At 37.9% G+C, this 14,081-nt stretch overlaps 1 protein-coding gene across 1 annotated transcript in view; it reads right to left on the reverse strand.

Moving 5' to 3' along the window:
* The window catches only part of LUZP2 (leucine zipper protein 2), a 194,091-nt gene that overhangs the window by 175,324 nt on the left and 4,686 nt on the right, over positions 1-14,081 (reverse strand). The gene's annotated exons all lie outside the window — the stretch shown is intronic.

Here is a 14,081-nt window from a genome sequence, read left to right on the forward strand (position 1 = left end):
ACAAAGAAACTGAAGTGTTCTCTACCATTATGTCACAGTGGGATACTGACTGGGGGGGTGGGGGTGGGGGTGGAGAGCAAATGGGTGCAAGGGTAGAAGGGGCTGCAGATGGAGTAGGTTTTGACTTTAGCATAATGCTTAGAAACATAATAAGCAGGCAAATGCGCACTGACAAACTTGAACAAAGGAAGTAACTTCTTCCTAGTTTCACCCAGGCAGCCATTACTTGGACAGTACATTAACTGTTGAAAATGTCATGGAGTAACAACTACCCCAAAATAGTATTTTGTGCAGTTTTGATTCAAGATCCATTTAAAATGCAGCATCTCGCTGCTCCTCAGTTTATTTAATGCAGATCTCCCTAATGCCTTCTTCCCAAAAGACAATTTTCCTTCTTTTCTTCCTCTAAATAGCATAAATTTTCATACCTTGATTTCTCTAAGTTTTGCTCATTATCCTTCAAGGCACAGCTCTAATGAAACTGCTCAAAAAAAAATTTAAAAAAAAAAAAAAAAAATAGAAGGGTTGTGGTTCTATGATTCCATGATTTAGAAAGGTCATTTCCTAAGGCCAGTGGAATAAGCCAAGAGAAAAACAAGGATTCTGTTTCATCAGCACATCCCTCTCAGCATTTTTATGATATAGTCTATCATTTTCATCACACATTTGGCTTATCTAAAAAATTTCTCCCTCATCCTCTTTCCTTACCTATCTTTGGAAGGAAAAACAGCAGCGTGACATTAAAAGCCACAGGGATAACAGGGACAAACTTAAGACCATCAGACAAACCGAATCATAGCAAACAAAAGTATGGGTAAAATGCCAGCTCCCTCAGATGAGTTGTATTTTCATGACTCTGATCCTGGGTTGAAATCCATCCAGACAATTTTCTAAAGCTAAGACAAGTGTATTTCTGATCTAGTATTTTAACACTAGTAAGGTAAAGCAGAAGAAAGCAGTAAATTGGCTCTTCTTCCATTGCACTGGCAAACTCAAGGCATTTATGTTCCTTCACTATTTAAATTAGAGAAACACGTGCATATGACTTCATGTTTCAGTTCTGCCTCTTAACTTTTCTGTATGGCTCTTCCTAAATGTTATGGTCAGCCTCAAAAGAAACTCCAATACAATAACTCCATCTTCTACCAAGTTACCTGTTTCCAGACCTCTGTTTTTTTGCCAAGCAATGTTCCTCTTCATCCTTCACTACTTATCAGTTCCTCCAGAAGTGCTACGGCACTTTCTCTCTGTTACCTTCTGCAAATAACTCCGCTGAATTATGACAGCTGTATTTCTCCAATTACCCTTTCAATACCACTTGCTTCTCCCAGGCAGCATCTGAGCAGATCACACCCACCATGAGAATCTCCAAATGCACAGATCCTAACAAGCTGCTTCTCTTCCAAGCTGCATAAACCATCAAGCTCAAACCACAACAGAGCAACAAATGGGACACATTATTTTGCATCCCCATTGTTTCAGTTGGGCTTCATTTATCAAGTTCTTCAAGAATTCATGGTTCAGCTCATGCAGGAATTAAAATCCAAAGTTACAGTCTTCCTTCAGAGAAAAAAAATTTGTTTCTCTCTCACTGCAGTGTAAAGAACATATGTTAGTCACCTAGTGAAACCATGAGAATCTTTCCTGACATCACTGTCAGAGCACTGCTAAGAGAAATAAATGGGATTTCAATCTGTCTCTCACTCTATTACCTGTCTTCTCTCTTCCCCTTTCCTGGAGCAGAACTGATTTTCTATCCCTATTCCTTTCATCCTATAAGGAAAGCTAACCCAGAAATATTTTCAGCTCAGTTCCGTGAATGTAAGACACTTTACTGATGCAGTTCTTTTCTGTACATTTCAAGACACGTGCACTTGAAGCATACATACTGCCTATTACACTAGGATACATACACAAAAACTCTTTCCTCCTTGACAAAGTTAGGTTTGAAGGCAAAGGCATGAACACTAAATCTGACTGATACAGAATAGAGCTGGGCAAAGGTACTGCAAGGTAACACAAAAGTACTCCTGCAGTCCTGTTGCACTGTAGCATCTCTACTACATACTATGTCGCAGCTATCTCCATCCTACCTTATAATTATCCACAAGTGCAGCAGCTTAGATCGACATTCTGCTCTCCCCAGTATATCTGTATGCATTCTGACACTGCTAGGGGAAATCTGAGAATTGGTATTTTCATATGGCAACATAAAGCAGTATTTTTAATCAGAGAAGTATGCTCTCCTTCCTCATGTTTAAAGGGTAACAAGTACATCAGACTAGGAACTAACACAATATCAGTCATAACATTACCAAAAAACACCCGACCAAATACGGCACAAGCCAACTGAGAGCAATACCTAGAAGCTTAAAGCATGCACAATTCACTCTAAGAAACACACATTATTATCTCCTTTAAGCAGGAAATATGTGAATAAAAAGGGAAAAAGACAGCAAGTCTAAAAGCTGTGAGTCTTCACAGAAATCTTGCTGGTCACCAGAGTGTGGGGGTAAAACAGAGCCTCGCTTCTAGCTTCAAATCATGTTCAATGCAGAGCCCTACAACCCTGCTTGTTTAGTCACTGCTTCATTAGCAACAAACATCAAGCAAACCATACACCACATGAAGTAAGTTCAGAAAACACTAAAGACTATGTTGTCGTGCTCAATATATTAAAAACAGTAACAGATTATAAATTAATCTTTATTTCAGAGTCTTCAGAGCATTTGCTGGAATAAACAAGTATTGATTTCTACCCAAATACCCTGAAGTTGTCAAGATTAATATTAGCTCCTAGGTGATCTCCACCACTGATTTAGCATCAGGGAATAATTTTGACAACCTAATCATGTTTCCAGATGTTGCAAATACTTAAGCAGCTAAAAGGAAAAAAGCATCACCCACAAAAGTAGACTCACCTACTACGGTTTACTTAAATTAACAGCCTACTCTTAGCACAAATTGTCTCTATTAAAGATAGTGAGCAGCTAGGGAGAGATGTATTAGATACCATTATATCCCACATAAACACTTTATTTTCTCTTCTCCATCTCCACGTCTTCTGCCTGTGCAGAAGATACATGGAATCTTTTGAAGCAGCTGTGCAGGTGAATAAGAAAGAAAGCAGGTAGGCACCAGACTGATCAATATCACACAAAGTGAATACATTGTGAAAGCACGGAAAACAGCAAACAGGCAAGAACATATTCCTGCATAAGAAGTCTGGAGGGAGCTGAGTTTCTAAGCTGCAGTTATCTCAAAGGGGCTTGTTTAGTGTTGGAAACAAGAGGTCATCTAACATTGTTATTTTTCATGTTTGACGTTAAACACTGGCTGTTCTTACACAGTTCAGTCTAAGAATCAAGTCTTAAATACCAATTTGGATCAAAATGTTGAAAGTGCTAATTGAACTGGCAAATATACAATGCTCACAGTTAAAAAATATCTCCATTTGGTTAGCAGCCAGATCCATGGCTGAACACAGTTGCAGATGCCAGCTGACAATCTGAGCCAGTTCCACTCTGAAACACAGTGCTGCATTTCTTTCTTTTACATTGGAAGGAATTATGGTTTTTCTTACATTGCAATGTAGTCACTGACCTCAAATAGTCAGTCTTAACTGGGGAGTATTGTTTTCCTCTTTACTCAGTGGCACAGATCCAGCCACAATTTAAACATTAAAATATCTAGAATAAGTTTCCAACAGAGCCATCCTTCAGCTATGATGTACAACTCTGCCTGTTGACATGCAATATCCAATTACTTAAGAGATACACACTTTATTCCTTTGAGTTACTGAATTGTAAGATTCACAGGCCTTGCCGTGTCTGCATTCTTCACTTCTGTGCATTAGAAGGCACGTCAGATTCATCAGTACTAATTTGATGAGTGCTAAACATTTTCTCCAGTATTGTTTTCACTGTTCTTGTTATGCTGAGGACCTGTGAACCACTCTTAGTAGCACATGTAAAGAAAAATAACAGGAAAACAACTTTTAAAGCATCAAAGGCTTAAAATATTTAAGTGACAAACAAACCAAAGCTGTTCAAGATGTATCTGGGACACTAGATTTCATAGGTGTCTCACATCTACTGTAAGACCTATTCCATACCCATTAAAAGGCAAACATTTCAGAGGGTGTCATGGTTTAAACCCAACCACAAAAGCTCGTTCACTCACCTCCCCGCCGGCCCTCCCCGCTCCCGGAGGGATGGGGAGGCGAATAAAGAGAATGTAACTCCCAGGGGTTGAGATAAGAACAGCCCAGTAACTAAGGTATAACACAAATCACTGCTGCTACCACCAATGATAATATTGGTAAGAGAAAATAACAAGAGAAGAGAATACGATACCACCGCCGAACGAGTTCGACTCCCCCCCCGAAGAGAGAGCGTGCCCTTCCGGGTAACTCCCAGTTACCTCCCTGGGCATGACGTGCTGTGGTATGGAATACCTCTTTGGCTAGTTTGGGTCAGGTGTCCTGCCTCTGCTTCCTCCCGGTCTCCCCTCATACCCAGCAGAGCATGAGACTCACAAAGTCCTTGGCCAGAATAAACATTACTTAGCAACAATTAAAAACAATCGGTGTTATCAGCTCTCTGCCCAGGCTGGAAGTCAAAACACAGAGCTTGCACCAGTTACCAAGAAGGAGCAAAACGGCTCCTGGTAAACCCAGGACAGAGGGTTATAAATATTACTCACAAAATAAAAATAAACACCACAAATTTGAAAGCAGAGTGCCTTTTATTTCACAGAATGAGATGGCTCTCAGAGAAAGATAAAAGGAAGTTCAGTTAGACTGCTTAGTATACCCAAGTGCCCTTGTGTGCTTGTTAGCAGGACACCAAGAAGCGCAGACAGTGAGAACACGTAGTTGGCATCTGTATTTCTTATTCAAACATAAAATTACTAAACTACTGAAGAAATGTATCCTTCAGGATACCAAATGTGTCAAAAGTCAAAGGGGAAGTGGGCAAAGCCTGAAAGATTACTCCCATAATAAAGTGACAGTCAATCTGATCTGTATCAAGAGTCTGCCTTTTCTCCCCACAGCCCCAGATTCAAGTAAATGCATGAACTTTCTCCACAGGTCCCAAACCAAGAACAAAAGAGTATACTGGCAGGTTGTAAAATGAGAAACTTGCTGAACAAAAAAGGAGACACACCTGTGTATCACACATTCCACGTTTACTGTGGTTCCTTAGACTAAACTGTGTAGTAAATCAGACGCGCATTAGCAAAAACTGGGGATCGTGGGGGATCAACATAAGAATTAAAGAATATAAAATAAAGAATTAAAAAGCCAACCATATTTCACAGAAGAAGTCTCAGCCCAGTGCGATTTTCAGTATCAAAGAAATTAGAGCTAAATATCAGAAGGCCAAACTGAAAAATAATCTGTAACCATCTTGCCTATAAGTAAGAAAAGGTTCTCCACCCAAAAAGATCTTCGAGTGTTGCCTTGGTTTTGACTTTACTAAACTGAGAGCCAATTTCTCACTTTCTTGTTCTCTCACTATTTGTGCTAGAAGGATGCCCTTGAGAGCTTTGTATTAATGCAAGAGTCATAGTGAGTCAATGAAGTCCGTGGATGGTACAATGACTCCAAAGGTGTCAGATGGGTGTTTTTGTTAGTAATTACTGAAGGTGACCAAATAATTGATTTAAAGCTCCAGTCTGTACAGAGTTTTACGCTAGTGCAATCCTGCTGATCAGTTAATATTCCCAGGGCTGTGTATCTGCTGAAACTTCCATGACCTTGACCCATAGAGACTGTAAAACAATAAAGTTTTGGAATGGTTAGTTTTACTGATTTTTATTTTTTATAACCTAAAATATCTTAGTCCATTGTCCTCCCTCATTGGTAAGATGCAGTTACAAATCTGTTGCTATTTCTTACAAGAGGGAAAGTTCTGTATTATTTGTTCCACCAGAATTTTGAAACCAGGCATCAAACTCAGTCTTACACAGACTATATACAAGGCACTTCAGCTGTTCAAAATGGTTTCTGTATATAAAAGGAAGTCCTTTACTACCACAAAACAAACAAAAAAAAAAAAAAGGCAATTCAAACCACAAGTGGGCAAAGGACTGGTGGAGTGTGAGGGTCTATACTTCAGACTGAAAGTTTATTCACTCTGAAATTTATTTCAGAGGTCCACGGTTGTGAACACAGTGGTCTTGTGAACATGGCCTGAAGTTTTAAAACGTATATGCAATTAATAAGCAAAGATTAAGGGTGAGACAGAACACATTCCTAAAACTGTAACAGCCATTTAAGCAGTATTTTTTGAAATGTTTGTGAGTTATTGGGATTTGTTGTTTTTGTTGTTTTTTTAAGATCAATCTTTAAAAGACTGCATCTTGATGTTCATTATTCATATATATATATATATATTTTCATACATTCTTGAGTTATTTTCTTCTATTTTTCCTGCTTCAACATCTACAAGACAACTGAACCTCCAAAACCAATCTCCACTTCTTATACATACCCAAGGCTGTAGCAACAAACACACATTATAGAGGTTTAACCAGGTAAAATTTCAGTTTAGCCAGAAATATACCAGACCCACCAATTCATTTGCTTTTATACCACTCATTTTTTCCAATATTCCAAATGAAGATGTAATGGAAATCCAGACCTTCTGAGCATTTTAAGAAACAGGTGTTTACACAAGCATATTAAGGATGATCCTTTGACTACTGCTGACCTGAAAACTCAAATCAAATGAAGCAGGCATGACCCTAACCATGTCCATGCTTTTTATGAAGGCAGAATTTCATCAAGTTTTATAACTTAATACCCACACAGGCTCTCGGAGGAAGAGAATAACAGAAAGCAAATAGAAAAAGAAATCTTCCTACTGATCTTCTCCACACAAAAATCTGAAGCTAACACAGACCACTTCATCAGTTTCAAATTATCTCAATTACAGTATGGTAAGAGCAGCAGCTCTCAAGAAAATAAGTAGCGAAATGCATGTTGATTACATGTAAATTTACCAACTTGTAATAACTGATATCTGTCCGAAGGAGACTAGATTGCCTAAATTTTATTAACAATTTTTTCCCATAATACCATTGCCTCATCATTTATTACTTGTGTATCTATGACCACTAACCCCTTTTATTAAGACCTTATCATCTCTGTATGTAAATATATGAAAACTGACATTTTCGTTTATTAGCAAAGGTAACACAGAGATACCTTAAAGCCCAGCTATGCCAAGTAGTGCAAGCATGATTTTTTATTTCTTATTTTTAACTTTTGCCTCTATTTCTTTTATTATTACTCAAAAGCAGATGCAGGATTCTGCTCATCCCACCTATTGGTCCAGTCATGCTTGGAATCCAATTTTATAAGCATAGTCATTTTCAGTAGTGCCACTAACATTTTTAACATGGATTTAGAGGTTATAAGCACTTAACACTACTTCTTCAGCAGTGTTAAACCTATGCCATAACGGCAGCAATTAATGGTCATTATCAACATAAACATAATTATTTGGTTGGAATACAAGGCATCTACAGAAAGTTTTTTATCTTTTCCACCAAAGTGCAAAAATGCCCAATCTAAAGGGTGCAAAAGTGTAAGTTGGTACAATAATTCCAGAATAATTTATTTGCCAGAAGCAATGTTTATTTCCAGTATAATTTCTTGCATTTTAAGGAAGCTGCATGATATTAAAACATTAAAGCCCAATGTCATCTGTAGAAATACTTTGATATTTTTATCTGCAAAAGGCATATCCAAAGATTCAGCTGTTCTAGAGCATCTCATACTATACAAGCAAAAGTATATGTATCTATTCAAGCCACTGAGAAGACAGCCAAAAATCAATTTTTCATACTTCATTACTCATTTACAACTAGAAATTCTTTACACAGAGGCACATATGCTATACATATTTATGTATTTTCCCTTGAGAAAAAGAGAACTTTTTACATTCAAAAAAATACACTAATGGAATTGGATAGAATTTTGCAGTCTCTAGTTTCTTTTTATCAGCATCCACAAAAATGGTTTAGCATCTGCTCCAAATGAGGAGACTTTCCCACTGCCACTCTTTTTCATTAAATTAACAAGAAACAGGTAAGAATTCTCTCCATCCTCATTAGTGTGTGGTAAGTAATAAGCACTAAGGAGATTTCACACACACACACATACAATCTATTTTTGTCTGTAGAACACTGAAAGATTTACCACTAAGTTAGCATTAGGTTTACATCATTTATGAGCTTTAAAGTGTATGGAGCACAGGTATCTGTAGCACAGGAGGAATATGTTCTATTGCCCTGGAATTGAGGTGAAGAAACTAACTTTGTATTGCTTTCTCATTAAGAAACTGCCAAGCCCTATTTTTAAATAATTTTTAAGCTTTTAAGAATTAAACCTGCATCAAAACTATAATTTATAAGTCAAGAGCAGTAACATGCAGAGCAGAAAAAATCTCCTTTCCTCCAGTGTTTTCTCACAGTCCACATGTATAGCTTTTTAATTCCTCTTTGCATACAGAAGAAGTTGCACCTGGATGTAGCTAGCCTATGGTAAGGTACCAGTAAATAGAGTATCTCTAGCCTTGTATCAAAAATCAAAGTTATTCATTCATCATGTAATGTGCCTTTACCTATGTCCTTCTAAATTAGTCTGTTCAAAATCGGTCTGTTTTCCCATCACCCTCCTTTGATACTGTATTTCATTCTACCAGGTCCCAGAATGGCTATGGAATTTTTCACTTCTGACTTTGTATAGTGAAAGCTCCCAACAGTTTCCCTGTAAATCAGGTGGCTGGGGGTATTGCTTGGGCATGTGTTCTTGTTTCCAGCTTAGTCACCAAATGAATTATTGCACGCACATCTATTTATGTCACAAGAGCAAAGATTCTGTTACCTGTCTGAATATTATTCTACAGGAATGGCTCACGCTATCTTAAGGATCATTTCATTCTGCAGAACAGATTGAGTTACTCCACACTGCCTCTTCCAAGGTTTTTTCTCCTCCTTCTGGTAGCAACCATTCTTAAGCAGAGGTTTAATACAGTGCAACAAAACCTTCATGTTCCTGTAATGACTAAAAGTTATTTGGAAAGGTTTTCCATTACAAATAGAAGTACCATTTTACCGTGCGATATAATCAAGTTGAAGCAGCAAAGAAACTTACTATCAGCCTACAGTAGAGTGAGTCCTGTAATATTTAACCCTGACTCCTGTTATCAGCTTCTGTACATCACCTATTTGATGGAAATGGGTTAAGTCTTTCAGATTACACTTGATAAGCCAGTGCTGGGGGATTCCTGTCTTACAAAGGGAATGTATATTCCTTAAGCACTCAGTTTTGGTATACATGTCCTGTGGTTCTTCACAGCAATTTCAGAACCTATTTAAATTTTGTCAGGCTAGGTACTTCTGAAACAGGCAATATCACATACTATCACATTAAAACAGATAGAAATGCAAGTTTTTCTGAGTCTATTTAAATAACTGATTAGTATTTAAAAAAAAATATTTTACCATTTAATTTTTACAGCAATTTAATTCTTTCTGCTTCCAGGAACAGATAACAACCTTCCCTTGAGCCGTAAGAGTTGCAGCTGAGCACTAATTCGGGAAGGAACTAGTATGTTTGAAACGGAGAGGAAGGCATGAGTTAAAGAAAAATAGTAAATTAAATGTCTGCTTTCATAAACTTTCCTGAGCCAAATACAGCACATCTGTGTATACCAAACAGCAAATAGTTGCTTTACAAGTAAACAAAACAGCAACTGCAGAGAGTCCCTGTTCACTATCTGTGCACTTGAGGAGTATTTTTTTTTCATACATCATTCATGTGGGAATGCAGAAATTCCACAGAAGGCATTATTTGAGACTGGTTTTTCACCAAATATTACAGGCTGCATTGATTGCAAAGTTAGAGATGCTTAATGAAAGAAGCAGAAGGGAAGCAGGTTCTGACCCCCCCTTGCCCCACTGTTATCTAGGTACCATGGTTACAGTTTCATTTCCCAAGCTCTACCATTTACATTAATCCAAACAACCTTATTCCTCAGCTGAGAGTGAAACAAAGCAAGCAGCAAAGCTAGACTTTCTAAAAGAGGTCATGGTGGATTGCTAACAATCAGGACAATTGGGTATCCCCCATACACAGCAGCAACTAAATAACAGGCTAATTATGAAACAGTAAATCTCATTTGTGCTCAGATTTAGTCAGTGTGGCCAATATGCTGTCCCCTTCTGCAACTGCAATGGCATCATCAGATTAGACTCAGATTTTGACATATAAAATAAAAATTAATCATCAACTGATCACAGTTTCAGCAAAGCAGCCCAGAGGTTCACCTAGTTACTAAACACAGCTATTTGATAAGCACCCTGGTTGAGCTTCATCCCATCCCACAAAATACTACTTTCCAAAAAATGCTGTAAGCTAAGCAGTAGTAAAACTGATTTTATTACTCCATTTTCAAGAGAGAAATTATCTCTTTCCACATCAAGCACACATTTCATTACGCTACATCAGGAAGAAGAAACTTCCCCAACAGACAATCTAAAGCCACCCAGAGCACAGCTGGTTTTCAGTCTTGTCAGTTATTATTACTTTTTTCTTTTCTCTTCTAAATTTCCGTAAAGTCTCACTTCCCTTCCCCCCCCCCCCCCTTGTTTTTTGGCACAGGCTAGCCTGAAACAAAACACATGACTGTAAAATCGTTCACATGCAATGAGGATGGCCAACATAGGTGTATTACAGTGTATTACTGGGCTTACAGTCACTCTATGTCCCTTGTTTGACTTGTTCCACCCAGTAATTCTGAGGTACAAAGCCACAGCTCTGACTTCTGTACTCATTCATATCAACAAAATCACAGAAACACCTGAAAAGCAGTACCAAGTGTTGAGAATCCACAGCTGTATATGGCTAGCTAATGACCACGTATTGTTTACTGCTTACAGCAGCAGGTAATTTGTTCCCACAATAAGTTTTATCAAGACCCACAACAGCTACTAAAAATGTATTGTGTTACATTATAGTGAAATGAAATTACAGAGGCTATGCCCCATCATAAACCCCCATTTGCCTGTCCTTTCTTGATACTCTCTGAGTAAGAGCACAATAACAATACCAGTGATAACACACACCACTGGGTAAATGTATGGTGGCCTAGAAGATTTGTATGGATATGTTAGAAGAACTTCTGCTGTAGCTCCATCTTCAACTCAAAAGGAAAGGTGTTAGTTCTACCATTAGACAGGATGCAGCAGACAGGGGCTCAGTTTCCTTAGTGCTGCACTGTGTCTGGCAATCTGTTTTTCAGCCAGCTTCCCCTTACATAAGCAGCAAGTGAAAAGGAAGCCTACCTATTTCCTAGAAGGAAATTGTGAACATGAATCGACCAAATATAATAATTCTTAAGTAACAATAAGAAAAATATGTAAATGGCTGGAAAAAAAAAAATAACAATTTGGGTAAAATACAGTAGCTGGCAGCATGTTAAGCCTTATTTTCCTACGGTAGCATGCAGTGACAAAACACAACGGATTTTTCTGACACTTCTGCTTTCCATAGAAGCTGTTGATCAGTATCAACAAGCAACTGAGAAAATGCACACCATACACACCTGTTCCTTCAGCTTGTAACTCACACACATTGATATCTCTCATGATTCAACAAAGCATTGTATATTTCAATAAACACAGCCAAGACTTGAGAGGGAACGCTACAAAAAGCATTGCTAATACACAGTAGGTGTAAAGATTAATAAACACAGGAGTGACATGCGCTTAAGATGAGTAAGTAACAGCACAAAAAGTAAAGGGACAAAAATCTGTAGCAGCACACAAAACCTGCTATTTGATGTAGTATCATAGTTATTCTTAAGCATTCCTAAAAGATACTTGCCACTCCAATGTGTTTGAAAAACCTTCACACAATATTAAGATTGAAATATGCTATGAAAAATCTTTCTTCTTTCTGACAAACATATTACTTGTCTTCCATACAGAGAATAGTTACAGATCTGATCCCTTACAAGACAGCTGATGCATGCATTGTGCAAAACTAGACAATGAGAAGAAACACTGGTTTTGACAAGCTCCATAAATGAGATTTATTTGGCTGCAGTGGTACATCACAAGGATTACTGTCTGTTAAATACAGAAAATAATATCAAACCCACAATCTCACAGAAAGCGGGATTACAAATTTAGATTAAAACTGCTTTGTATTTTGCACTAGCTATATATTAATACATGAGAAATAAACAGGGAAGTGTCAGCATTATAATTTCCCTAAACACAAAGAATACATTAAAATGTCAAAATTAACTCCTCAGCAAGTCTCCTGGGCAGAAATGCATTATACATAGCATAGCAAGCAGAATTCCAACTGTTCTATCACATTAACACTGCATTCTAGAGATACTCATAATTTACCCAAGATCACATGGAACTTCAAGAATATTTTAACTAGATTAGATCAAATCTAAAATAAGTATTTCCTGAAGTTTATAAATTTTTTGCGGCATCCTTTTTCCCTTCCTAACACCCTTTTTTTTTTTCCTTCATCTTCCTTTCATATTCCAGAAATCAGAAACATAAATAACAAACCATCACAAAATAATCTGGTTTTAGTATTTCTGGCCAAACTGAGAAATATTTTCTTTCTGCATTTCTAATTTCAGTTGCTGAGCTTAAACCTGTAAAGCACTGTTAAGTATCTTAGACCAGGGGAGTGGCTGTTGGGTTTTGGGGGGTTTGTTCTTTTAAACTGCAGCTCAGAACTTGTCTCCCAGAAGAAGAAAAAGGCTTTGTTTCACCAAATAGCTTCTATCTTGCTGTATTAGTCACTTGCTTGCAAGTCATCATAATAAAGCCGTCACAATAAAGCGAAACACATTCTTTGAAATAATGGAGTTGTGCCACTGGTAAATTTATCCCATTATGTTTAAACACAGTTCAACAACAAAGCACAGGGTTCTTTAGGTAAAGTCACAAGCCATATGCTAAATGCCACTTCGGTACCTCAAACGTAAGTCCTTACAAACCATTAACCAAACATGTATCATCATCCACATTGAAAGGAATCGGAAAGCTTTCACGGCCCAGGAAACTCAGGCAGCAAAACTAAGCGTGAAAGGAATTCTAAGCAGAAGACAAATGATAAAGATAATGCCCCTGTATTTCTGGAAGAATTCATAAAGCACAGTATTAAGACAGTCTTTGTTATCCACCATGCCTATAGCAAAAATGCATCACAGAATCACATAATAATTTGTTTTGGAAGGGACTTTAAAGCTCATCCAGTCCCAACCCCTTGCCATGGGCAGGGACACTAGACCAGGTTGCCCCAAGCCCTGTCCAACCCAGCCTTGAAATCTTTTCTGACAGATTCTGAAGAAGTAGCTTGCTGCCACTCTGCAGAGTTGACCTTCAGTCTTGGGGAAAGGAAGGACACTGCTGAACCTCAGCCTGAGATGGCAGAAGTGGGAATCACTTTTGGCTACCTGCATAAAACAGTTGTGTGGCTATAGCTAAGGGCATTAGAACACAGTGACCCTCGTCCTTCCACTTCATGATCTAGAAAGGAGTAGGGTTCCCTCTACCCTCATAGCAGTCCAAATGAAAAAGTTACTTTCAAAATTATATATGAATATAATTTGGGTTGATTATAGCCCAAACACTGCTTCTAAGATGGGAAAGAGCTGGAGAAATAGAAACAAGGATTTCTAAACAAACATTCTCCATCTCTCCCCCAGCATAACAACATCAAAGACGTTCCCCATCATCTTTCCTCAAGTCTTAGACTGAGTCCTTCACACACCCTTACCTTAGAGGAGGAGAAAATATTAGTGCTTTTGTATTCCTTAAAAAATAATTACCAAACCCAACAACAAAGAAAACAGTCAACCTTGAAGACATCCAGGAAAAAAGCAAGCACTTATGTGGGGTTCTCATGTTTAATAAGGTCAGTGAATTCACTTCCAACAATAGACATGCACCAGATCAACACCCGTAAGTTCATTGACCAAAATCCACCTGCCAGAAATGAGCACACTACTTAGTTTTCCCACAAAAAAAACTAC

Source organism: Lathamus discolor, chromosome 6 (genome assembly GCF_037157495.1).
Source record: "Lathamus discolor isolate bLatDis1 chromosome 6, bLatDis1.hap1, whole genome shotgun sequence".
Taxonomy (NCBI): domain Eukaryota; kingdom Metazoa; phylum Chordata; class Aves; order Psittaciformes; family Psittacidae; genus Lathamus; species Lathamus discolor.